Source organism: Seriola dumerili, unplaced genomic scaffold (genome assembly GCF_002260705.1).
Source record: "Seriola dumerili isolate Sdu_G_001 unplaced genomic scaffold, Sdu_1.0 BDQW01000044.1, whole genome shotgun sequence".
NCBI classification, from domain to species: Eukaryota; Metazoa; Chordata; class Actinopteri; order Carangiformes; family Carangidae; genus Seriola; species Seriola dumerili.
This window is the reverse complement of record NW_019174299.1, coordinates 6,656,262-6,681,366: the sequence shown is the minus strand read 5'-3', so window position 1 is coordinate 6,681,366 and position 25,105 is coordinate 6,656,262. Positions and strand designations below refer to the sequence as shown.

The following is a 25,105-nucleotide window of genomic DNA, read 5'->3' as shown; positions in this document are numbered from 1 at the left end:
AAAAAAAAAAAAAAAAAAAAGCAAGGCGGCCTATTTGTTTATGTATGTGAAGCCTTTCGGATGAGAGTCGACACATCTTCAAGAACCTGCAATCCTCTGTTCTGTGTCCATCTTGTGTCCTTTGTTGTCTTGTTTTGAATGTTCAGTTCTTCAGCATCATTTTATTGCTTCCAAGATGGTAGTTTCCATCTTAACCAGGATGAAAAGATGAAGAACATTTAAATCAAGATGAAGAAGAACACAGGATGTGCCCAGAATGGAGGTTTTCAGGTGCAATACAAGCTCCTCCACGCGTCTGCTGGTATTTTTTGCTTCGCATTTGCATGCATGTACCAATTCTTACTATTTAAAGTACCGTGTTTACTCATAGAGTGGTATCAGGTGCAACAACAACATATGTCGCACAATTTCTTCCTTGTATTGCAGGCCGCTTTGCAGTCGGTGTGTTGTAGTCTTCTTTTCAATCTGGTTAATACATGGTTTCTCCTCACTTTCAGGAGGCAGTATGTATTGAATGTCCTCTCTTGTGGACATGCACAAATTTGCAATTAATCAGATATGACCCTAAACCAACCGACGTGCAATGAATCTGGGGGCCTTTGAGGCACTTGAGGGTCTCGGGCTCCAGGCAGCGGTTGCCTACTGGTATAGCCGGGAACTCAGCCTTGTGAAAATGGGCAACAGTCCTTCCTGCCACCTGTCATCTGATCAGACTCAGGTTCACAAATCCGACGATGCTGATTGAGATGGAAAAAGGTGTGACATCCTGGAGATGTTGTTTTTTTTTTGTTTTTTTTAAACGCTGATTACAAAATTTCAATCTGAATCACGTGAAAGAACTTCATTAGTCCTGGAGTGTTTATTAGGATTGTGTGTGTGTGTGTGTGTGTGTGTGTGTTTTTTTTTAGCCTCTATCAGCGGCTCAGGCTTCTGCTCCAGTAGAGACAGCAATAATACCTACAATGCAACAAACAGGAAATGTTTGCTGTCTGCTTCATTTCAGGAACACCGATGCCGCTTGGGGAAAACAAAATGTAAGCAATGTCTGTTTGTGTTTGCGTATGTAGTGTACACAGGTCTAACACAATATTGCATAATGTCTTCCTTGCAAATAACTCCATTTGAAATGTGATCCACCGCACTGCATCGCATGTCGCGGCGTGCATAAAATCCACACTGATTGGGAGCGAGTGAAGGGAGGTGCTTTACATCTGTGTCCACTATAAAACGCTGCAGCGGCTCACAAAGTTGTAATTCCTTCGTGTTGATTGTTATTTTTTAGGAGGAAAAGGATAAAAAATAATAAAAAAAAATAAATAAATAAATAAAAAAAAAGGCAGGAGGACACTGTTTACGGATTCATGCTACGAGATTAAGCGTCATTCATTTTCAGCAACACACAAACTCATGCATTTGTTAAGTACAAGTAACACTACAGGCTTTTCCTTGTCCTAGGCTGTTGCACCGGGGGGACTGTGAAAAACTGATTAGTCATCGTTTCACTCATGATGAGATTCTAACACTTCATTTGATGGAAGAGGAGGAAAAAAAAAAAGGGGGGGGGGGGGGGGAGTAAAAACAAGACTCCTGCTTTCCTTCCCCCAGAGCTCCTCATCTTTTTTCATCCTCTCGGGATCATAGTTTGGACTCCCAGTCTTAAACAGGGGGAAAAAAAATTCTGGCTTAACATAACACCCACGTGTCCTCACTGTCTGTAATTCTCCTAAGCATCTCAAACAACAGATAAAAGCACAGAGCATTAAACATGCCGTCAAAGAGCCTGTGGCCATGCCGGGTTTGTTTCAGGCCATTGTTCTGAGAAAGGAATTCTTTATTTCTGTAGTACCCCCCCCCCCACCCCCCCATCAATAATTACACCACCCCCGTTACCACCACCTCTTAACCAACTCTCCCTCTTCACGGGGAGTCTGAGCAGTTCTGTGCGTTCAGCACATTTCAGCGCAGTGGACATTTGAAATGTCAGGACATTTACTCTGCTTATGTGTGGTAGATCTGAACTTCCATACCGCCAGGCACATTCCTGAACCGGCCACATGTATTATTCATCGTGGGATGTATACAGGGTCTAGCGTACTTGACTTTGTCAACGTTCTGTAAACACATGCACTAAATTATTGAGGTGTCTAAAGGAGGGCCTGTTGCTCGGGCTGGTGGGCCTGGTGCCATGACAGGTTGGATGGGCAGTAACGAGGAGCTGTGTAAGCAACCTAGACAACCATTAAAAATGTACGAATCGCCATCTCCCTCTGGCCAGGATCATCCCGCCACCCACAACTTCAGCTCAACCATCACCCCCCCCCCCTCAAACAACCGCAACAAGATACACCTGCCAATTCACTCCTGTCACCTGTCTGCGCCACATCACTGTCACCTCCATCAGCTGGGGATGGAAAAAAGCCACTGTCACTCCTTTCGCCATCAGCTGTTAGATTCTGATACGGCCGGATCATCGCGCCGACACTGATGTTCACGGGCAAACACCATGTGCAACCGGCAATCAGCGTAACTGGGGCCCCGTAAAAGAAATAAAGATATGGCTTCTCTTACGGTATATAATCCAATAGATAGTAATTTCCTGATGGTCTAATTGGCCCCGGGGGGAGTTTTGTCTTCATCTATTATGAGGAGACCCAGAGGACCTCGGCTTTATTGGATTTATGACAGCAGCCAGAGAAAAGATACTAAAGGTATAATTTGTTAACAGTTATTTTTGATTGAGCCCTGTGTTTGGTAACTGCTTCCTCTTTGATGTTTCTCATTTCTGTTGAGAGTCAGCCATTCCCAACTAAGAGAAACAACAGCGGCAGATATTTAAAATCATCATCACCGCAGCCAATTATATTGATGAACTACAGGCCCTGCTCACGTCTTGCATCCATTTTGGTATCATGTGGATTTTAGGGAATTTCGTTTCGCCCATCGATCTGGTTCTCATCGAGTCCTGGTTCTTGATTCTTGGCGTATCATTAGAGTAAAAGAAAACAGGCGATACTCTTCAGATTTTGGCTGCCATAAAGAAGTTATTCATGTCAAAACAGCTTTTTGATTCCTTTATGAAACAAAAATTATAAATATTCTTCCACAAGTTTTAATATTTTGTGTTTGGATCGTTTTTTTTTTTAGAGTTGGACGTGCTACATCATTCTGACAACGACTGGGGACGTTATCATGTTAGACAGACTTGCTCTTGTGAAATTGTTGCTGTGCCATGATTAGATTAGATTTCTGTGCTCAACCACCGTCCTCCATACTGCAAACACTATGTACAGTATGTGCTTTGACGCGTGCATAACGGACGATGTGGATGAAAGAGCAGTAGGTCTCAAGTTCTCTTCTAGAGATCAATAAGTGAAATCAAAAAGCATCTTTATTAATAAATGACCAATTCTTATAAATTTGGAACCGGTCCCAATTCAGAACTGGGAATCAATTCCCCGACCGTACCAGTCAGAAAAACTATATTCCCACCATGAAACCCAGCCTTTGCGTTAACCCTCATAAATAAAACAACAGCACAATCACAGACCGCACCTTAACTCTCCCACTGACAATATTTGCAACACTTGCCCAACTCGATTCCCACAGGGCCTTCCCTCCTCAGCCGCTTCACTGGCCCCTGGTATGTGCGCCTGTGGACCGAAAGTCAAAAGGCAAAAGCCAAAGCAATTAAAAAAGAAAAAAAAAAAAAAAACATCTCCTCCCCCTAAAGAGCGAGGTTGATGTGCAGCACCCCGGCAGGTCCGTGAGGTGCGCCATTTAAAGCTGAAACACCAGAAGCTCTGACACAGTTTGGCCCTGCCATTAAGGCAGTCTGTTTTGTAAAAGGATGGCCATCATAATTTATCTGTTTTTAAGCTGCAGTTGAGTACTTTTCCACATCCATCTTGGCACGCATTAGAATTTCAAAAGCATCTGTGAATCAGGGCTGGAGACTGCCTGAGATGATTGCAGTGGTTTTCTATAGTCTCTTGTGGCGCTCTCCCTGACCCCAAGTCTGTAATCTATATTTTCAGAATAATACAGAGAAGCAGGGATGTTCAAGGGCATAACCCTCTAATCTACTCTACTTGCCATGTACTTGGAATGCCCACAACCACTCTTGAGCTTGGAGAAATAAAAGCTGCCCCAGTTATAACTAGCTTCAATTTACTGCAACACTGGTGTCGTCACATCAAATAATATAACTGCAAAAACGTGTCAGGTGCAAATTTGTTCACTAGTTACATCCTGCAATTAATACACACATGCTCACGTGCGCACACACACACACACACACACACACACACACACACACACACACTGCATGTGACAGCAGCAAAAACAAGCCAAGAGACGGACAAACACTGAGCATATGCTCCTTCCACAATGATCAGTGACCTCCCAGGCTCGCAACACAGTGCTAAATGAGCAACTTTCCTCTGCGGAGTAGTCAATAACCACACAGCCACAATGATCGTGTCAGCGTCCAGCCTGGCCAACATCCCCCGTAATTAATTAGTTCATGTCTCCTCCGCTCAGAGAGAGGGAGACAGCACAAGGCATATGTACTCATCCATTACATGTGCTATCCAGGGGTCAGTGGCCCTGGCGGGAGCAGCCGGCGGGCACGTCGGCAGACTTCAACCCAGGCCCATTTTAGAAAATTGCCTTTTGGGTTAAAAAATCGTGCCTCTTGGCTGCTGTGTCAGTCAAAGACAATTTGATTAATATCAATCAGCATTAGAAGACAGCGGATCTATACGCCTGGAGGACAACTTGTCCAGAAGCAACACCAGCCGCTCCCGAGCGGAGTCTCCGGGCTCATGGCGGTTGGGAATGAGGCAGCGGGCCAATGCCTTCGGTCTCACAGAGCGGGCCCCTCTGCTTTTCCATCTCTGTCTCAGTTTTTCACTTCTTTCTCAACTCCAATCAGTCCTGCCCATCCCCACATCACCATCCTGTCATCTCCACCAATACCAGTCCCACCGCCCCAGCACAATACCCACACCCAGCACCACCCCCCCCACCCCCACCCCCACAATCGCCAGAACCTCTCTGAAAGTCTCATATCGCCCTATGTGAAAAACAAGCCCTATCTCTGGGTGGGGAGAGAATCAATCTCTGCTCGCTCTATGGAATCCCTGACCGTCAGATACCAAGAGGAGGGAGGAGTGGGGGGGGGGTTTCGGCACATCAGTCTTCCCTTCAGTCACATGCTGCCTTTTTGACTTTGTGCTGAGTCAGGATAAACACTAAAGACAAAAGCCGACTCCCCCCAATCACGGAGCATTCCCTTTATCGATTCCCACCGCGGCTGCCCTCTGCGTCCGAACAAGGTAGAGGAGCGCAGCACATCTGTATCAATCTGTGTATTCCTATAAGTCTGCACTTTGAGCATCTGCGTTGTCTGTGTGGGGTAGCATTTTAATCAAAGCCTGCACATCAGATTAATGGAGGAATTTGATAAACGTCTCGTATTCGCGAGCGGAATTTTGCCAACTCAGGACTTCAGCTCCGAGCAATGGGGAAATGAAGAATTAGAGCAGAGATGAGAGAAGTGAGATGTTTGAGGTCATCTTTTTAAAAAATGACTTTTAATCAGAATTAAAACCGTCTGCAATATCCCAGTGATGATTTCATTACCGGGGAATCAAGATGTCATCCATTTTGAGGACAGGGTGTCAGAAGTTTTGGGACTGGATCATGGGTGGCTTTGTAAAAATTTGGAGCAGCTGCTAGCAGAACTAGTCACAGTCATTAAGACAGACAAGACAGGTCTCATAAAATATTCATGTTTTAAATTTTCTCCCTGCAAAGTGAGCCTTCTCACATTTAATTTTTAATGAGCATTAAATATCCCCAACAAAAACTAATTGGCTTCCCTTTAACTAGCAGGGTTAAGATTATGTACAGTAATTGAGTTCACCAACCGTATCTGTCGTGAGTCAGAATAAACCTGTAAAAAAAAAAAAAAAAAAAATATGTTCATCTACATGTGCCAAGTAATATAAAAACCTCAGCGTGACCAGCAGTGTCAGGAGTCAGATGTGAGGAAAACAAAGCAGGGAGTGGAAATTTACCGCAAAATGCAAAAGCCTAGAAATGAAAGCAGGTGAAATCAAAAATAAACTCTTCCTCTTTGTACAAAAAAAAAAAAAAAAACATACCTCCATTTTTCATTAGGGTTTAAATGGCTGCCCCCAACACTGGGAGGATGGCAAACTTTCATAACAAATATAGATTGGTTATTTTCTTGCTCTCTTTTGACATTGTCACAAAGCTGGGATAATATTGATGGTGAAATTATTCTATTTATTAAGTAATCTTTGCGAGGCAGAGTTTCAATCGTGCGCTGGTTCCGCGGGCTACCAAAGTGGCACTTTGCGGGCACATTGAACCGTGTCACCGCTAAGCGAGGCTGACAGATGGGGAGATGAAAGTCTTGTCATTCATTTACCAGTGACAACCTGTGTATGCTAATGTCCAAGCGTCTTTAGCTCAAGAGGGAGGACAGTTCTGCTCGTGTCGGCACACGGTCGCCGGGCCTGAAGGGAAATCTGCATGGACGTACAGTGCAGCCCCGCCGTGTGCCTCGTAACAATGGAAGACACTGATAAAGCATGTGGGTCATAATGGAAACGCATGCTGCATCACCAAACTGCCCTACTGAGCAGGATTTTTTTTTTTTTAGAAATTTACAACTGCGTATGTGGTATAAGATGCTCTGCGGCATCTTTTCTTTTCTTTTCTTTATTTTATTATGTGGCATTTTCTCTTTTATGTGGCATTTTCTTTTTATTATGTGACATTTTCTTCATTTTATGTGTCCTTGGGTGTGTTGAAAGGCGCTTATAAATAAAATGTATTATTATTAGTTTTGCCAAATTGCCAAGTTGTAGTTTTTTTGTTTGTTTTTGTTTGGTATACTGAATGGTGTTCAATTAAATTTCGGTGAAACATTAAGCCAATGGGTTTGTAGTGTATTTTCCTCACATTGAAATTGGACATTTTTTGAACATCACACGATGTTTCCTCAAGTAGCAATCTCATGTGGTACACACACTGTATCTCATGATTGCTTGTCATTGTGTTACCATGTCCATGATTCAGTTGTGTTAAACCATCATTTTTTTTGTCAGTGTATGCGTATTTTGAGGACAGAGATTCAGTGACAAAATATAGATGGTAGAAGGTAGAAGTCTGCACCCTCTAAGTGGTTTGTACAGACCACGCTATCATTTCAGACAGCGAATGTTGCCACAGTAACATCTGTTTGTTGAAAACACAAGACAAAAACAACAGGTAAAAGGACAGACAGCAGCTGTTTGTGACAGCTAAGGCTAACATTAGGCTGACAAGTATATAATCACAATTCCTGCATTCTGATCAAAATGTAGATTTCTAAAACTACTACACCTTTCTCCCAGCACACTTTTCTAACTGAACCGACATGCCAAATGAATGTGACATGTAATGATTTATTTAAAGCCTTCATTTCAGCAGTATAGTGAGAGACAGACAGGAAATGCAGGGAGGGAGAGAGGGGATGGCATGAAGCAAAGGGCCGGGGGTTGGACTCAAACCCATGGCCACAGCAATTAAGACTAAGCCCATGTGGTAGGCGCGCTACCAGGTGAGCCACTGAGGCGCCCCCATGTAATGACTAAACGCATTCCTATTTATTCAGTGTTGTGCATGAACATAATAAATGGACGCATTCACTGAACATGTTCAAGTTTACGCTGAGCCATGAATGGAACTTATCAGTTTGCAAAGAATGAACATGAACGTAAGGTGGCGGTAATGCACCAAGAAAGCTGTTTGACCAACTGCCAAAAAACATCGGAAGAAGAAGAAGAACTTTGTTTTTTGTTTTTTTAATGGCGGCACCAGAGGATTCCCGGCACCCAGCTTGCGTCCAGAAAAATAGTTAGTCTTGTCGGTTCAAACAGCGTAGCGGTGGTGTCCGATGCCGTGTGGAGGGCAGGTCAGCGGAGGGGATCAGGTACCGTGTTTGGCAGTAGCAACTCTGGATGTGCAACCCAGCAGGTCACCCCAGCTGGTGCTTAGCAGCTGACTTGGGAACTAGCACAGACCAGGGTAATTCAAATGCATAATTAAAACAAAGCTGTCTGTGATTGTGTAGTAGCATACAGTAATTCATTTAGTAGGGGAATGGATGGGTAGGGGGAGGGTCTACTGAAAAAGAAGAGCTGAGAGCAGCTTGTTAAAAAAAAAAAAATAAAGGAAGAAATGACAGTGAACTAGTTCATTTTTGTGGGACCGTGAACTTAGTTCAGAATTCAAAATTATTAACTATGAACATGAACTAGTTCATTTTGTGTGAGCTGAACTTTGAGCTAGCTCTTGTGAAATGTGAACTCTCACAACACTGCTCTTATTATTTGAGATCCCAACATTTCACATCATCTTAAAATAAACAAGGCTATGCTGAAATCTCCAATGTACTGTTAAAGTCTGGATGATGAGAAACATTCAATACAGCTGCCTCCAGCCAAGGTCTAGTGCCCGTCACCTGGCAACCGAGCCAAATACTAAATTCTTCAAATGCCACGCGTCAATAGAATTAGCCTTTGAGCGGTATTGACATACAGTTAGCTTTTCAAGTATTCACAGGGGCTATTTAGAGGGCAATAATTGCATAGTATGGATGGACCTCTGTTTGTTCAATGAATTCATCGAGTGGATTGATACGTTCAATAGGTGGATGATGTATTCAGTGATTAATGCAAAATCTATCACTTATGCCATCCAGAGGTCAGTGGACTCTTGGCTTAAGGTGTTTACTAATTTCTATGTCAAAATGAGACAATGTACTGTTCAGACGTCCTGTTATCCACATGTCTGATTTCTGACCCTCCAGCATGTTCAACAGGCAGACTGAGAAATAGACAATGTATTAATGCACATCTGTTAAGGGCAGTGGTACATGGGAATGACTTTGAGTCAGTGCAGATGATTCATTTTACTGAAAATTATGACCGTCATTTGTGATTTTGGCCCCCGTTCTTTCTGAAATCAACGTTCTACAAGTTATTACCGGAATATCATGGCTCAATGATTTCCTGTTTGTGCTTGAAGCTAATAACCAAACGGCAGCACTGAGGTGAATTTCAGGATGCGTGCGTCTTCCCTTTGACCGGATCAACACCACATTTCTCTAACTGTAACTGTAACCGCTCTCCAATTACCAGCTTAGATCGACCCAGTTAATAAAACAGTCCATTTGATCCGGTGAACCCGTTCATGTTTTGGCTCTGAGCTACAGTGTGTGTTGATGTGATCCGATGTATCGAGGCAGGCACCTGACATTCTGGTGTTACTTTCACAGCAGCTGTCACCGCGGTCTGTCAGTGATTGACTTGCACCAGATCTGCTTTCAGATTAATATTTCATCTCTCACTTAATAGAAAAACAGATGTTCTGCAGCCGTGTACACTGGGAAATAAGCTGGTGGTAATGTATGCATTACTTACAGCCAGCTAACTAAATTTAGAATGAAATATGCATCTGACAGATGCCTCACAATCAAGTTCCAAAAGCCTATAATGGGATATCGACAGATTTCATTTATGCAGGGCAGACTGACCTCATTGGGGGAACTAATAAAACTTTTGGTACATTCAACCGGAAAGCTGCCCTGGCTGTATTTCAGTCTTAGGCAGCTCTCTGGGTGCCCTTTAAAGCATTGACCTCTTCACAGAGTGAGGGCTCCTATGTGATTAATACTGCTAGGCATTTATTGGCACGCAAGGCACTTTTACCAATAGGTCACCTGCTTGACCTCAGCGTGAGCATTGGGATCGAAACCGAGTGGACAGGAAAAGTATATGGCTTAGAGTGGTAACAACAGGCAAAACACTAAAAAGGCATCTCAAACTCATAACCATCCCACTCATATAAAGCTATTTGGGCGCACGCACGCACACACACACACACACACACACACACACACACACACACACACATACACACACACACACACACCCTTAGTCTCTATCACTTTCACCAAGACCCACCCACACAACACATACAGCCCAGGGCATAAAAGGTTTCTGCGGCCAGAACACAAACAAACTCATTTGTAACCTGCCATGACACACTCCGACACACACACACACACACACACACACACACACACACACACACACAGCCACAGCCACACACACATGCGCACAAGAGAAAAGCAAAGTAACATTATCCCTGTGTGCAGCTAGATGGATCAGACTGTTTATCAGAGACTCTCCACCAGCACACTGTAAGAAGGATCATAATGTCAGCAATCGATTGCATGGCAATCAATATAGATACCTATTCAGATACCTATTGATGCAATTTAACAGGAATATTAGTCCAGGCTCATGTAAATGTCAGGAGTTCTGCTAAATAGTGTTTCGAGGTCATAATTAGACTGAAAGGTTCCTAAATGACACTGGGCGGTTACACAAAGTTAACTTAACTGAGCTAAAATGGTGCTCAATGATAGGGAAAAAAAGAAGGTTTGAAATAGGTTTTTTTTTTCTGTATCGGGTCAACAAGCTTCTAAAAATAGGATACGATTTGTCTTACAAAAAGCAGGATAGATGGAGCATCAGAATGAGAATAACAAGCAATCGAGAAATGGCGATGCAACACAACCGCATATGCACACTCTGGTTTATCAGCAGTAAATAGCCAGTGCCATGTTCCCATGCTCCTTAATCATACTGATGCACGCACACAAACACACAATAATGTACAGGCTTGCATAGACATGCACACGCATGCGGACACACACACACACACACACACACACACACATTCTTCTTCTCTATCTTCCACAAGCAGTTGAAAACACACACGTGCAACACACACGCACTCATTCGCACATATTTTCCGAGACCAAAGGAAGAGCTGACTGCAACATTTTTCTCCACTTCAAAAAAGTAGCCAGTGTCAAAATGATAAATGAGGGATCATGAGGGAGAGCGTGCATACTTACATTAGACTGCACAAGAGCTTCAAGAGCTGCAACAGCATGGACGAGCGCTGGTTTCAGATGGTTTCAGCACCGCTTTAAGGCAGTCGTTATTACACAGAAGGAGCTGGCATGCAAATTACATGCCATGCAAGTGATTAGCAATGTGAAATTACTATCAACATAACAATAACATTTTCAACACAACGGGTGTGCGAGGTGTGTGACCTGACATTACGAGCGGCTGGATGGGGAGGAAATGTTGTGTTCCTTATACAGGTGTTGGCTGGTAAAAGGTTGATTGCTAATTTCCCGGAGGTGAATACAGCTCACAGATGTGTGCGGAGGAACATCTGATAGGCCTTCAGACTGCTGATGCAGGGCGGCGTGGGGATATTTTCAAACATCATTTATAACATCATTTCGGCATCAGTTACAAAATGGCGGTGGGAAGATTGATGGGAGGCGAGGCGCTGGTTAATATGCGTGATTGGAATGATACACGAACCGTGCTGTTTGTTGTTGCAAGAGTGACGGCACACATACTGAAAAGACACGCTCTCGGATTTACGGGATCAACATTAATTCCAATAAAGCAGATATTGACGTGTAAGCATTTCTGTCTGTTTGAGGTTTTCAAAAATGATTAGGAATGTGTGTCTGGTAAGAAATCAACACGTGCTTTATATGTGTTTTTTGCATGTCCATGTTATGGCCTTCAGTAAAAAAAAATGTATATCTGGTTAAATGCCATTTCAGTTTCATTTTGTCTGCCATGCAATCATTTTTTTTTTTTTTTTTCCTTTTGTTGGAAGATTTCGTTCCAGCAGCAGGTTTCAGTATAGCAAAATAAATCCACCCCACACTTGGGCCACATGCTTGTTTTATTCTGGCCCAGTACAGGCCTGTTTCCACTGCCCGAATCCGTGGCCATTACACAGCATGATTGTCAGATATGACGAACACACCTGGACCAATTCTGCTGCTGAAAATCATCTGGCTGTCAGTCGATACTGAAGTATATTACTGCCCAGATGTTTATGTATATGGGCCAGACTCGGGCTCAGGACCCAGGCATATTTTGGGCCAGAAGTTTTCTTTTGCTATCTGAGTTGGAACTGTTTGTTAAAGACTTTTTTTTTTAAGAACATTGTGATGTCACAGTGAAGCTGACCTTTGAACTTTTGGATAAAAAATCACTTCATCGTAATGTCCTCCATTAGATATTTTGTGAAATTTCTGAAAATTTGTCATAATTAACCTATGAATTCTTGAGTTATGGCCAAAAACATGTGTTGTCAGGTCACAGTGACCTTGACCTTTGACCAACAAATTCTAATCAGTTAATCCACTCATCAGTCCAAGTGGATGTTTGGGATGTAATGAAATTGGGTGGTTCTAAGATATCGCATTCACAAGAATGGGATGGACGGACGCAGGGATGGACGGAGGGATGGATGGATGGATGGACGGATTGATGGATGGACAACCCAAAAACATAATGCCTCTGGCTACATCTGTTGTCGGGGTGGAGGCATAAAAAGCACTCTCAGGTTTGCTTACAACGATTCTGTAGCACTTCTCCAGATAACAAAAGAAAGGAAAACCCTTGCAAAGTTACTGCATGAGCACTGCCCAGCACACCCTTGGATCAATTACAATGTAATTACAATAGCAGACAGAAATACAACCTGGGTCTGTGCTCTGTCTGCACTGATAACTGATAGATAAGCATCTGAGGGATGGCTGAGAGAAGCACCTGGCCAGAAACACATCTCAATGCTGTCAATAAATTACTCTGCTGGGACCGTTCTTTCCTGGGTAAGGCTACACGATCGGCGGGCACCAGCCACATCCCGACCTCCTGTGCAGTCCATCTAGCTGTCCGCTGGGAAAAGGGAGTGAGGGAAAAAAGCAGCAGTTTCGGATACTGCGGTAGAAAAAGGCCTGGCTTTTCTACCGTTCCCCACCACCACCACCACCACGCGCTTGACTTTCCGTAAGCCCTTTGGTAACCCTGAAAAAAACGGTGCAATTTCAAAAACTCTGATCAACCCTTCGCTTATCAAGAACCACTCACAGCTAAAATGTGTGACACTTATGCAGATGTGCCAGTGATCCGCAGTCAAAAGGATGAGTGGAACAGCAAATTTCGCTGCAGAGAGTGTACAAAGACAAAGAGATCAGCGATAAGACAGAGAAGTGCACCCATATCGACTGCTGTCAGTTAGGAGCATGTTAAGGAGTGTATTAAGGATTAGAGGGGATTAGTCATATCAGATCACTAGAGGGTTATCAGTGGTCGCAGCTCCACAACGAGGAGCTCCCGGCTGCTCTGAAACAAGCACCCCATCGTCCTTGTATAAGTCTTAATATTAACCCATTAAGCTGGACGATTTATGAGTTTGGAAAAACAATTAAGCCTGTGATTTTTATTAGGAGCTTGATTGAGTGCCTCCTCCCCGGTGTCTCGACACTACCAAAGTTTACCCCCTCCAGAGAGCGGAGGCCCGCTCCAAATATTACCGTGATTTAAGATGCAAAACCAACACACATTAAAACAGCTCAGAGCTTATTCCATGCGCGCTTCCACACAAAACCAATTTAGTTTCCATTGATCGCTTTTCAAGCAATTAGATTTCCATTGATGGAAAAAGTAGAGGCTGCTTGTATGAGACGGGGAGGGTCAGTGGTTGGGCGCGGTGATTTGCACGTTTATTCAGACCGTTTGACCAGCTCCCCTAACCCCTGACAGATCCCTGGCTCCTTCCCACCTTCCCCTCTACCCCTTCCACGTCCCCACCTTCCGGACAACAAATAATTCACCCAGCATGAAAAAATGCCTGGCGTCAGATTATATATCCGTCTTTATTTCCGATATTGCCTCTTTGTTTCTGCAAACTTGGCTGATTTTCTAAATTGTGGAGTATTGACTGTTTCAGAGCCTGACCAAGCGAGTCTGATGTAACACATTGGAGGTAATGATATCCCAGCGACGGGAGAGGCAGTGGCTGGGGCAGCACTGGACGATGGCCAGGCTCTGTAACCATTAGTCTCCTCAGAAGCCGGAGTCTCTTCTGTTCCAGCACGGGAGGGCTTGCCATCAGCACAAAGGGTAACCCAACTCAACCAGTGAAACCACCAGAACCCCTCCCATGTGCCCGCCACAGACAGAAATGCCATCAGGAATCATTTCCTTTCATAGAGCCAAGGTCATTCCTCGTCTTTCTGGAAAAATCCACAACATGCTTAATCCTTAACTGTCACACAGCTGAGGGTTTTTAAAAGCGAACGATTCCATATTCAAAATACGTTGTAAAGGTGAAAGGGTGAAAAGTAGATTCCAGGTATAAAATAGGAACACTGAATGCCATTAATGTGAAAGTAGGGAGTAATTCCCAGCATGCTCCCAGAGGAAATCCACCTTTCGCCAAAGCCGGGGGATTTTGACAAATGCCTTTCTCAACACCAGCAAAGGAGACAAATGTTACATTTAAACAGAAATACTTAATTTCCGCTTTTGGTGACTTGCAGCAGATATCATTAATCAACAGAGGCCTACCACGCTCAGTGAGCCTGCTAAGAACCAGATGATCGCCCTCTTCCACTCAATCCATCAACTATGATTGGAGAAAGAAAAGGTTCAAAAATTTTGAGTTGCACCCACGCAGGAAGAGTAATTACCCTTGTGCCAGTCGCTGAGGTGTTCTCGTGACACCTCGACCCTCTGTTTATCATGCACCAGATTACTCATGGGGGTGTCAGCGCGGCATGACAGAACCAGCGCCTCCACCTATGTTCCCCTCACTCACTGCACCGGAGGGAGACAAATATGACGTACGAGCGTCCTGAACTTTTAACGAGCAAACTTATCTCGGGATCCAGAAAACGTTATGCCCTTCATGTTTTTCTGAAAATCTGAACACACTAAGGTCCAAATTTTGAGGGATGGTGTCTCCGCTCCATCTCTAAAGACCGATCTGTTGATTTTTGTCATTATTTTGGCTCTGTCACATCAACCAATTGTTGTGCCTTGGGGATATTACTCACTGTCTACTTTATGATAATATGCATTGAAATAGGTTTTTAAAGGTGCTATGTGCTGCATTTTGGACATTAATACATCATTGTCAAATTAATTGTGATGCATTTGTTTACCTCACTTGTAAACAAATGAGACCATTATAGCCTCTCGCTCATGCCACTAAAAGTGTTTGTGGCAGTGGTTCTAAAAGTTAGCGCCACAACACTTCCTGGCGTTGTTTGCTTCTTTCGAGTAAGTTATATTTTGCAGTCTTATTGAAGATAAGGAATTAGTAGAAAGTAATTTAATAATCAGACTTTTCTGGGCTCTATTCTTGCACAGTTTTAAGAGCGGTGGGTTTATAGTATGAAAGGTTGAATATACTGACAGAAGCTTCACAACAACAAATGAATGCTGTAGAGATGTGCATTACACTGAATTTATCGAGACAATAGGTGAATTTAGAGGAAGTTGGTATTGAGCATGAGACTGGGGACACTACGGATAAAGAGCTGAATCAAAAGGCCTTGTCCTTTCTGCTTGAGGTAGCAACTATTAACAAACTGACACCCTTCCCACCAGATCAAGCTCAGTGACACACAGTCAAACTCAACATTTCAGGTTTCATCAGAATATTCACTAATTTTAAGAAAGGAGAACATTTATGATGTTAAACATGATTTAATGACCCCGATACAAATTTGTTTTCTTTCCTGCTGCAAGAAGACACTAATCACTCTACAGCCCTCATAATACCAGGATAAAAGACTAACGAGCTGCTGATTATGCACCACAATCTGTGTGAGTAAGAACAGTACACGGTTAAACTACCATTTTTTGCAGAAATTGGAATTCTTTCATTTTTTGAATACAACATTGACCTGCTTCATAATATCTGAAATAAACACAAATAAATTCCATTTTTGGGAAGTAAAAATCAAAAAACAATTAGGTCTTCACACAGAGTAAAATGCTGCTTTCAGACTGGATCAGACCACCAATTTTCTCAGCAATTGCCTTGTTTATTTCCGGTAATTACACCAATTTCTTAAAAATAAGGTGGTAATGTTTTATTGATGTTAAAATGCTACATGCAGTGTTGTTAATTAAATTTAAAAAAAAAACTAAGAGGAGTGATATTTAAAAAAAAAAAAACAACAACAAACAGGAAAAGATAGTTTTCTGAACATCAAGGATCAACAAACTTCGAGTTGCATTTAAAATGTGTGGACATGAGGAGAGTCAGACGAGGACGGACGTGCAGAGGCAATAACAGTAAAGCAAACAGGCTGCTGCCTTTGCACCACTGCTTCTTGCCTCCCTAGTGATACATGCCAGAGATAACAGCTTAATTTCAACCTCAGCACTTTTACTGCACTGTCCAAGGCATTCACTGCATCAATGTATCAATGTACCGCCATGCTAGTCACTCTCCACTGCGACAACTCACAATTTTTCTATGATGGAAGCTTTCAGAAAGGTGCCACGATTTAGCTCGCACACAAGCCGCCCTCCTCTGATGGCTTTGGTCTTTGGAGACTCTGCTGGCTGTTTGTTTCTCGGAGAACAGGTCACAGGGCAGACTTTTGATTGAATCCCCCACACTGTGACGAGTGAAGGGGGCGGAATCGTTCTTGATTTTGCTGCAGAGGCTCTTCCCTCTGCAAAACATTTCCTCCTTCACTTTGAAAAGCAGGTGCTGGAGCTACTTCAACGGTCTGAATAGAAAAAAAAAGAAAAAAAAACGACATAAAAAAACAACACATGGAGCCTGAGATTCTTTATCTGAAGAGCCCCAGTGACTGAGTCCAGTAAATCATGCCAGAGGAAGACGAGAAGGCTTCAGTTCTTTTTCACATTTGATGAGCAAGATCAGATCTACAGAATGATATAGGATGATATATTATGTACTTCAGAGTGATACACTCCAAAAATGTATTATACACTCAAGAAGAAAACACACCAGCTCGCCTTCTTTGAATGCAGCACAGACTTCAAATGTTCGTTTTTTTTTTTTTTCTCTTCTTTAATTTTAATCAATATTTGCAAAAAAGAAATATATAAAAAACTCCTGCAAAAACTAATACTTCTGTTTAAGGGCCACACTGGTGCAAATCATTCAGAGCTCCTCACAGTCCTAGGAGAGGATTTATAAAGAGATAATACTGAGATGACTCTGCTGAGAGTTGACATGTCAGGTCTCAAATCACACGTTTCACAAACATATGTGTTTTTGCTAAATTTAATTGCTAAATTGTTTTTGTTATAAGCCGTAGCTTGACAAACAAGCGGTGCTTGAACCAAGACTATTCTCAAAGCAATTAACGCTTAAATTTCAAATGTGCTAAGATAGATTACATTCATTGCAAATCCTCCGTCAATTTGCATTCATTCTCATGCTCCCAGTGTAGCAGGAGACTCTGCACATCGCAGGGGGGTTTCCTCGGAAAGGCCCGGATCCTCGGAGCGTTGACCCTGCGTGGCGCGGACGGCACGGTGAGCATGCCGGACTGTTATTAACACTGACGTAAAAAAAAAAAAAAAAAAAAGACAGGGGGGAAGGGGCCGGACCACGACTGCCCGGGGCGATGAGGACACTGAGGGATCTGGGCACCAGCGGAGATCCACCTTGTTGGGGCGTCACGGTGTGAAAGCGGCCACATTACACATCACCTCCATCTGTAGGGGGTCGCGGAGGCCAGCGTTTAAAAGGGCAAACATGAGTTGAATAAAGAATATGCTTTGTAGCGCATCTCTCTGTCCTCTATTACAAAAAAAAAAAAAAAAGAAAGAAAGAAATATTTGCTCACAGCTGTCTGGATTGTTGAGGTGCCATTCCATAGGGTCTTATTTCAAACACAGGAACATGGAACATATGACTGGAAACGACGTGCACTTTTTGGTTTCTCCGCGTGCTCGCCGTCATGTGTTATGACAGCAGATCCTCTCTCTTAGCTCACGCATCTTACACATGAGTAATGATCTTGCAACTTAAAAATAACACGGCTATCCTACACTTTCACATAAGGAAGTGGAGTGGAGGCAGAGAGGCTCTGTGCAGGCATGTCTCCTGTTATCCATAGGGAAGGCAAAAATGAAATGTGCTTTTTATCATGTGTCATGAACGCTCTTCACGCCCTTCCCTCCCTCCCGCCTTTCACTCATATCCATGTTGAACCTTCCCGTCAAAAAAATATTGGCAAATGTTGTAATTACGGCGCCGAGTATCTGCGCCTTACATGGCTCGAGGCTCGGCGCAGTCCCGGGCCTGATATTCCAGCTTTATCATATTTTAGTTTTATTTGAGGACGGTGGCAGTACCGTGCCTCCAGTCAGCCATAATTGAAATGAGGGAAGGAAGATGTAGAGGCTGTGTGCCCCACTCCTTGTAATCAAGCCCTTAGTCCTGTGTGCTTTGCCATTTTTCAAAGTGAAATATCCTCGCAATCTTTATAGTAATACGCAGCGAGTCCTCTTCATGCCTTAGCCCATGGGTAATTAGGCATGAAGAAGTGTACTTTTTACATGCAAGAGCCATGCATTAGGAATGCTGAGGCCACAAACTAGGCCCCGGATGCTGCAAGTCCACTGGAAGCGTTCAATTACATTCACGATCACATGATACATAACAACATAAGGCTGGTTTGTAACTAATTTATTATTCTTTTTGGAGCAGGCGTGACATCGGTATTCAACAAGCGATGCCAATCCGTTTCCCACGTTTGCTGTGTGGGTTGTATGTGAGACTCGCGTTGTTGGGAGGCGAATAGTGAAAAAGTGAAGCCGGGTGGGTGGGGGGTGGGGGGGGAGACTGATGGAGAAGTTGATGTATGATCCCTGGTGGCTGAGCTTGTTTGAAGCGTGGAGCCGGGCAGGTGATTCGGAGGCGCCGGCTCTTTAAACAGCGTAATGAGCCAGAGAGGGCGCTGCCCCCCCACCCCCCCCGTCATACCCCCCTACCCAATCCCCTCCCACTGCCCCTACCTACTGTCAACACCAACAGCCACACCTCTCTTCCAACAGTTGAGGAATATCGTTTGTCGACATTCAGCGAAATTATGATGAAAAAGTTTTTTTTTTTACAAAATGTGGTTTTCGAACCTGATTCCAAAATAACTATATTGATGAAAAAAAACAATTTAAAGCAAAACTTAGCCGTATGTTTGTATTAGAAATGACTGAACTATTCTGTACGAGGTGAAAGAGCTGGCTCACAATGATTAAGTTACAGTAAATCATCACCATCTCTGCAGCTTTTGTCCTCTCCTGGTTCATCGTTTCGGTTTTAAGGTGCATTTACTCAGTGGCTCAGTCTCACTCTCATCATCCTCCCCTTTTTCACAAACAAGCTCCGTGAACTACCTGACCAGCACCAAACAAACACAAAGGGGCTACTGAACAAAAACATGTCGCCATATCTTTTTTTTTTTTTTTTCCCGCCATAAAGAGAGCCAGATGATTTTCCACAGGAGTTGATGGAGATCGAACCACGACTAAAAAGGAGGGGTGTATATTGGGCTTCCATTCACAAGACACAAGACTCCAACAGGATGATGATGTGTGAGTCCAGATGTGTAAATAGGCAAGTGTGTGCTCTGTGAGTGTCAGCTTGTTGTGTTCTGCCCCCCAATGGCCAAAAAAGAAAAAAAAAGAAAAAAAAAAGACATAATGCAGCTTTAATGTTATTTTAAACAGGTGATGTAATGCGTACCAGGTCAACACAGGTCATCATATTAACACTAAATAGTCTTTTATATGAAAGGTGACATTAATATAAACATGTAACTGGACTCCTGTCTATTTGGTCATTGTGGTGATTTAAAAACAAAAGAAAAAAAAAAAGAAAACCCTGATCCAAGTGCAATGTTTGACAGGCCACAAATGAAACCTAGTTAAATATGCCGTATCCCTACCTTTAAAGGAGTCCAACAGTGTCATAAATCCTTGACAAATTACAGCTGACAACTTCATCACAAGGGTCTAACGATCAAAAATAGTCCTTTTGTGTTAGTTTAGATGGCCCTGGGTGGTACAGGGTTCAACTTTAATGCGATTATTTTGCGACTGATGTGCATATTTATGAGCACGCCCTACCCCTCTCCCTGCGTTCCAGTTGCATCGCAGGTATCATACAGTGGTTGGCGTCCTCAGCCCGGCCTCACAGAGTCTTCTAACACCGCTCTGTGCAAAAAACGCAGCCCAGCACTCACACTCCACCACCACAATCACAATGTCTGAAGACACTCCCACAGGTATGCACACAGAGAGAGGTGTTGGCGTGGCGTGGGTATGAAGTGTGACAAACAGAAAGTGAGCGCAGACACTAAATGTGTTTACATAAAGAAAAAAAAAGAAAAAAGAAAAAAGAGTGAGACCGACTGAAACTGGTCCTCATGCACAATTTACTGTGTGGCTATTTAAAGACATATTTTTTGTGATGCTGAACATAACGCTGCAGCCGCGGCTCCAGGAAGAAACAAAGACGATGGGGGCACACGGGGGAGAGAGATGGGCTGCGAGCTTTCTATGCAGCGTTTCATTGCTGCTGATAATATATAAATGCATGCACACATGGATGCTGCTCGTAAATGAATAAACACATACATCAATTTCAAAATCCAACACATTTGAATTTCAAATGCAGCGGTGCCTTTTTTTTTCTCTCTCTCTCTCTCTCTCTCTCTCTTTTTTTTATGATATGTCTCATTTCTCTTGTGGAGATATAAAAGGAGAGGGCTGAGAGGAAAAATTAGAGTGGGGAGGGGGGGGGGGGGGGGGGAAACAAATGCTGTATGGAATTTGAGATTATGTATTTGGTTTGTGTGTTTCCCTCCTGTTTAAATCAAACGCATGGGGGCCGTGTAGCCCTGGGCTTGTTGCTGGTGACAGTTTCAGTGTTTCTAGACTTCTCTCCTCCCCCTTTTCAACGACAGTCCTGAATTGAGAAGCGGGGTGGAATGGGGTGTGGGCTTCTGGCGGAGGGTGAATTAAATAGTCACTCTCTCTCCCTCTATCTCTCTCTCTCTCTTGCACTCTCTTTTTTTTTTCCCTTTTTTTTTTTTCAGTGGCGTTTAAAATCAATTCATTCAGTGGACTGCTGACACAGCCCGGCCCAGAGAGCCCAGGATTTATGGCTCCCTCTAATGGGCATGCTCTGAACCAAAGCCCTGCCGTCAGCACAATTCTGCCAGCCACCCGTCCGCCCCACTCCCTCACTCCATCTAGCTTTTAAAGACGCAGGCACCCCTCCTCTTCCTCCCTCTGCTCCTCCTCCTCCTCCTCCTCCCGCTTTCCCCATCAACCCTCTGGTGGCGGCGGAGGGGCCTTGGAAGCACACACGGGGCCCTCAAAAATGTATAAAGCCAGGGTATTTACCACAACAACATGCAGAGAAAGAAAAAGGAACTACACTATATGACTTGTCATCTTTAATTTTTTAACATAAAATGCTTTCTTTTAGTGCTGCTACACTGACTAATACCTGGGGAATTTCTTTGGCCTTGTTCACAGGAAGCTTCTCTAACAAGTGTTGCTTCCCAGAGCAGTGAATAATATCTCTCTCTCCCTATTAATAGACATCTATAAATACATGCAGTCAGAGCATAGGAAGAACGGGAAACTGCATGATATCATACTGTCAACTTGAATTTTAGAATAAAAACATTCGACATGCTTTTGAGCATGTGGGCAGACATTTGCTCTCTATTAAGTGTTGTATCAGTGAAATCTAGGAGATTTCCTTTCAAGTGGAGCTCTCCAGACCAGTATATAATACCTCTCTCTCTGATTATTTACCATAAGTGCAGAGGATTTTGTTTTTCCAGAAGGAAGAGATATGTACTACACCGTCATCCTCAGTCTGAAACACAAATTTAATGTGTCTGTTAGCGTTGTGGACGTACATTTGATGTTAGACGTTTTCCTGTGATCATTAAAATCCGGGCAAAGCTATGCTAACAAGTGGTGCTTCCCAGAGCAGTATATAATATCTCCCTATCCATTACCCTGTCTGACTACTGGTGCTTCCTAAGGTCTTCAGAGTGTATATATATATATATATTCATATATTCATAACCAAGTCTGGTGTCACAGGATCTGAAACAATTTATGGCGCAAGAGGAAAAAAAAAAAAAAAAAAAATACTGTGATTGAAAACACTCGCCTATGAACTCAGCCAGTGTAAAGATATATAAAAAGGATCATGGCCTGAATTGCGATGACAACATGAAGTCACTCCTGTGCGACACTTGATTTGAGCAAGTTAGCGAGTCCCTCTGTCTGAGTGAGTGAGTGAGTGTGTGTGTGTGTGTGTGTGTGTGATGTGTTGTGTTTATGTCTGTGTGCGCTCAGGAAAATGCTGCTACGCTGCTGTTGACCCTGTTATATCCTCCGGCAACCTGGTAATTTGCAGACAAATACAGACCTTTACTTCAGCCCCAGAGACTCTAACGTACATCCTTCTCCATATTCCAGCTCTGCTCTGCAGCCTGTCAAGGCGTTATAGGCCCTGAATTAGCCTCCCATTACAGCAAGGCTCCAGCTCCTCCTAAAGTTAACCATAACTGACCATTTGGCGTGGCTTCATTATAAAGCCATGCATGTAAAATCAAGTCATGGTCCCCGGCCGTCACATCCAATTTCAAAATACAATCCCCAACCCCCCAAGAATCTCTATCTTTCTCTCTTACTTAAGTTCAACCTTCTCCTTGTTTCATAAAATATGATCTGATTAAAATAGATTACACACCTTGTTAGCAGAGCGTTTCATATTTGATACAGTGGTGCTTTAAGACAGGCAACCTCCTCCATGATTCAAAGAGATTGTGGCCTTGTTCTCTGGCCTATTTGTTTAATAAGCTCTGCTACATCAGTGGGCCTTTTAAGTGAACACACTCCCCTGGAGCAAAGGCAAAGATCAATACTCACACCTGTAAAAAAAATAAATAAAGAAAGAAATGAAAAAAAAACAAAAAAAAAAACAGGGATGACGGCCAAGGATTTTCTCCTTCTACGGAATTAATCAGCAACAATCCTACTGTATGAGACGGAATCCAAAACAGGAAGCAGCTTTTATGTGCCGACCTGTAGGGAGAGCTACAGGTCAGCTGTGAAATATTCAGCACCGATTAGTCCATCGCAGCTTAAACTAAAGCTTTTCCACCGTCTCGATCATGAGAGACTACGGTATGCAAATGGGATATTATAAACAGAAAGAAGAAAGGCAGAGTCTTTGAGGGTAAATGAATTCATTATAATCCTCACCTCATCTGCTGACTGGATGGAAGACTCCTCGTGTAATCGCTGATGGGGGGAAAACCTTCTACTGTACTGAGGGAGCTTAGATGTGGGAATAATACTGGGTCATATCGCCTTAAAATGAAAATAATACCCCCCCCCCCCTCGTTTACCGTGAACAAAGTCCATGTAAGAGGGTAAAATGTAATACTGTGCTTGAGGAATGTAATTATCATTTAGCGAGTCCGTGAGCTGTGTTTGACAGGGCCTGAACTGCATGAAAAACTCATTTTCATTTTTCTTATTATATCATGATTATATAAACATTCTTAACCAGTGGCCACAGCAGCAGCAAATTATTGCAAATTAGCCCCATATTGCCAGTTTTTAGTAGAGGCAAATGAACAAGCACTAGAACTCCAGTGTTTATTCCATAAATCAGCCAAACGCTGCACCTGTTGAGAATGTAAATAGCTGAGGCTATTTGATTAAACTCTTTCATCAAAACATTTGAAGAGCACTTTCTCTCTCTCTGTCTCTCTCTCTTTTTGTCTTTTGTTTATCCTCCTGCTTCCTTCTCAGTGTTAAGTTCCTCCTACACCCACTGCAACTGGAGTTCCAATGGGCGGTGACGGGGGAGACATAACACCCACCAGCTATACGTGGGGGCACGGGAGGTCCATCATTACCAAGCCACAGTGGTGATCATGGCAATAATATAGAACTATAACTGAGCAATTAGACTAATGGAAAACGTCCCTATTTCTCCCGGTGTGCTGCAGCGAGACACGCCGTGTGCCCCGCGGGCCCCCCCTGGAGATGAGGCTGGAGATGTGAAGTGGAGAGGAGGTAATGGCGAAGGCCCATTGATCCTCACGGCCACCTGCTATATGGCTCCACGGAGGACGGGTGGGGAGACAGAGGGCTCCATCTGGGGAGAGATCACGCCGGCTCCTGGGCTCTCAGGCATATGGATAAGAGTCTTTCTCTAGTCTTCCGCTACTTAACCAGCACACATTAGCACAATATGGCCGGATAGGGGGAGAGTAAGGCGTGCATACATACAGGCTTTATGATGGTAAGGGCGCATCGACGGCGAGAGGGGCGTGAAGCCGTTTCCTTCAAAACTCGCTTCCAAATGAATGAACCGTGCATTCGAGGTGAAGATGAAATTCAAAACATCGAAGGAAAGAAATTCAAAAACCACAATGTCTCCTAAAGAGAAACCACAGCGTCGTACGTTCAAAGACCACCTATATTTACATGTAACTGAAAAGACCTCCGGCAGCCACGCGAGTTATGACCGGCTGGCTGAAGCAGAGTGACGATGGCGTGGTGGCTGCGGTGTGGCTTTAAAGAGGATTTCAATGCGAGGCTGAAAAGCAGCGTTTCACTGCACTGCCTGTTTGAAAGTTTTAAGTGCGTTGCACCTCTGACCACACCCAACCCCAGTGATGTCACAGCGTAATGGGAGTGCGCTTCCACATCACTGCATCAAGGAGAGAAGGTTAAACTGCTGCAGGTCAGCAAGGACAAACGTTACTCTTCAACGCCTGTTCAACTCTTTCTCTTCTTTCTTTCTTTCTTTCTTTTTTTTTTATTTTACCATCTTTTCCTAAACCCTCATTTAGTTGTAGTAACTGTAGCAGCAGGAGAACAGAAAGAGCAAACAAGAATCATTTTGTAGTAGATTTAGGAGGAACAGACAATAGATCTTATTCTGCCATTAAGGGCATCAGATTAGACAACTGCTATATGGGTAAATTCAGAGGCCAATCACAAAACTTGAAAGTTTAGTTTGGAGGATTTTTTTTATCCAAAATATATGAATTCATGAATCAAAAAGAATTGATTGTTACAGACACTGG

General features: G+C 43.4%; 1 protein-coding gene across 3 annotated transcripts in view; it reads right to left on the bottom strand.

The window, feature by feature from the left end:
• LOC111217493 (RNA binding protein fox-1 homolog 3-like) overlaps positions 1-25,105 on the bottom strand; it is a 284,790-nt gene that overhangs the window by 183,477 nt on the left and 76,208 nt on the right. The gene's annotated exons all lie outside the window — the stretch shown is intronic.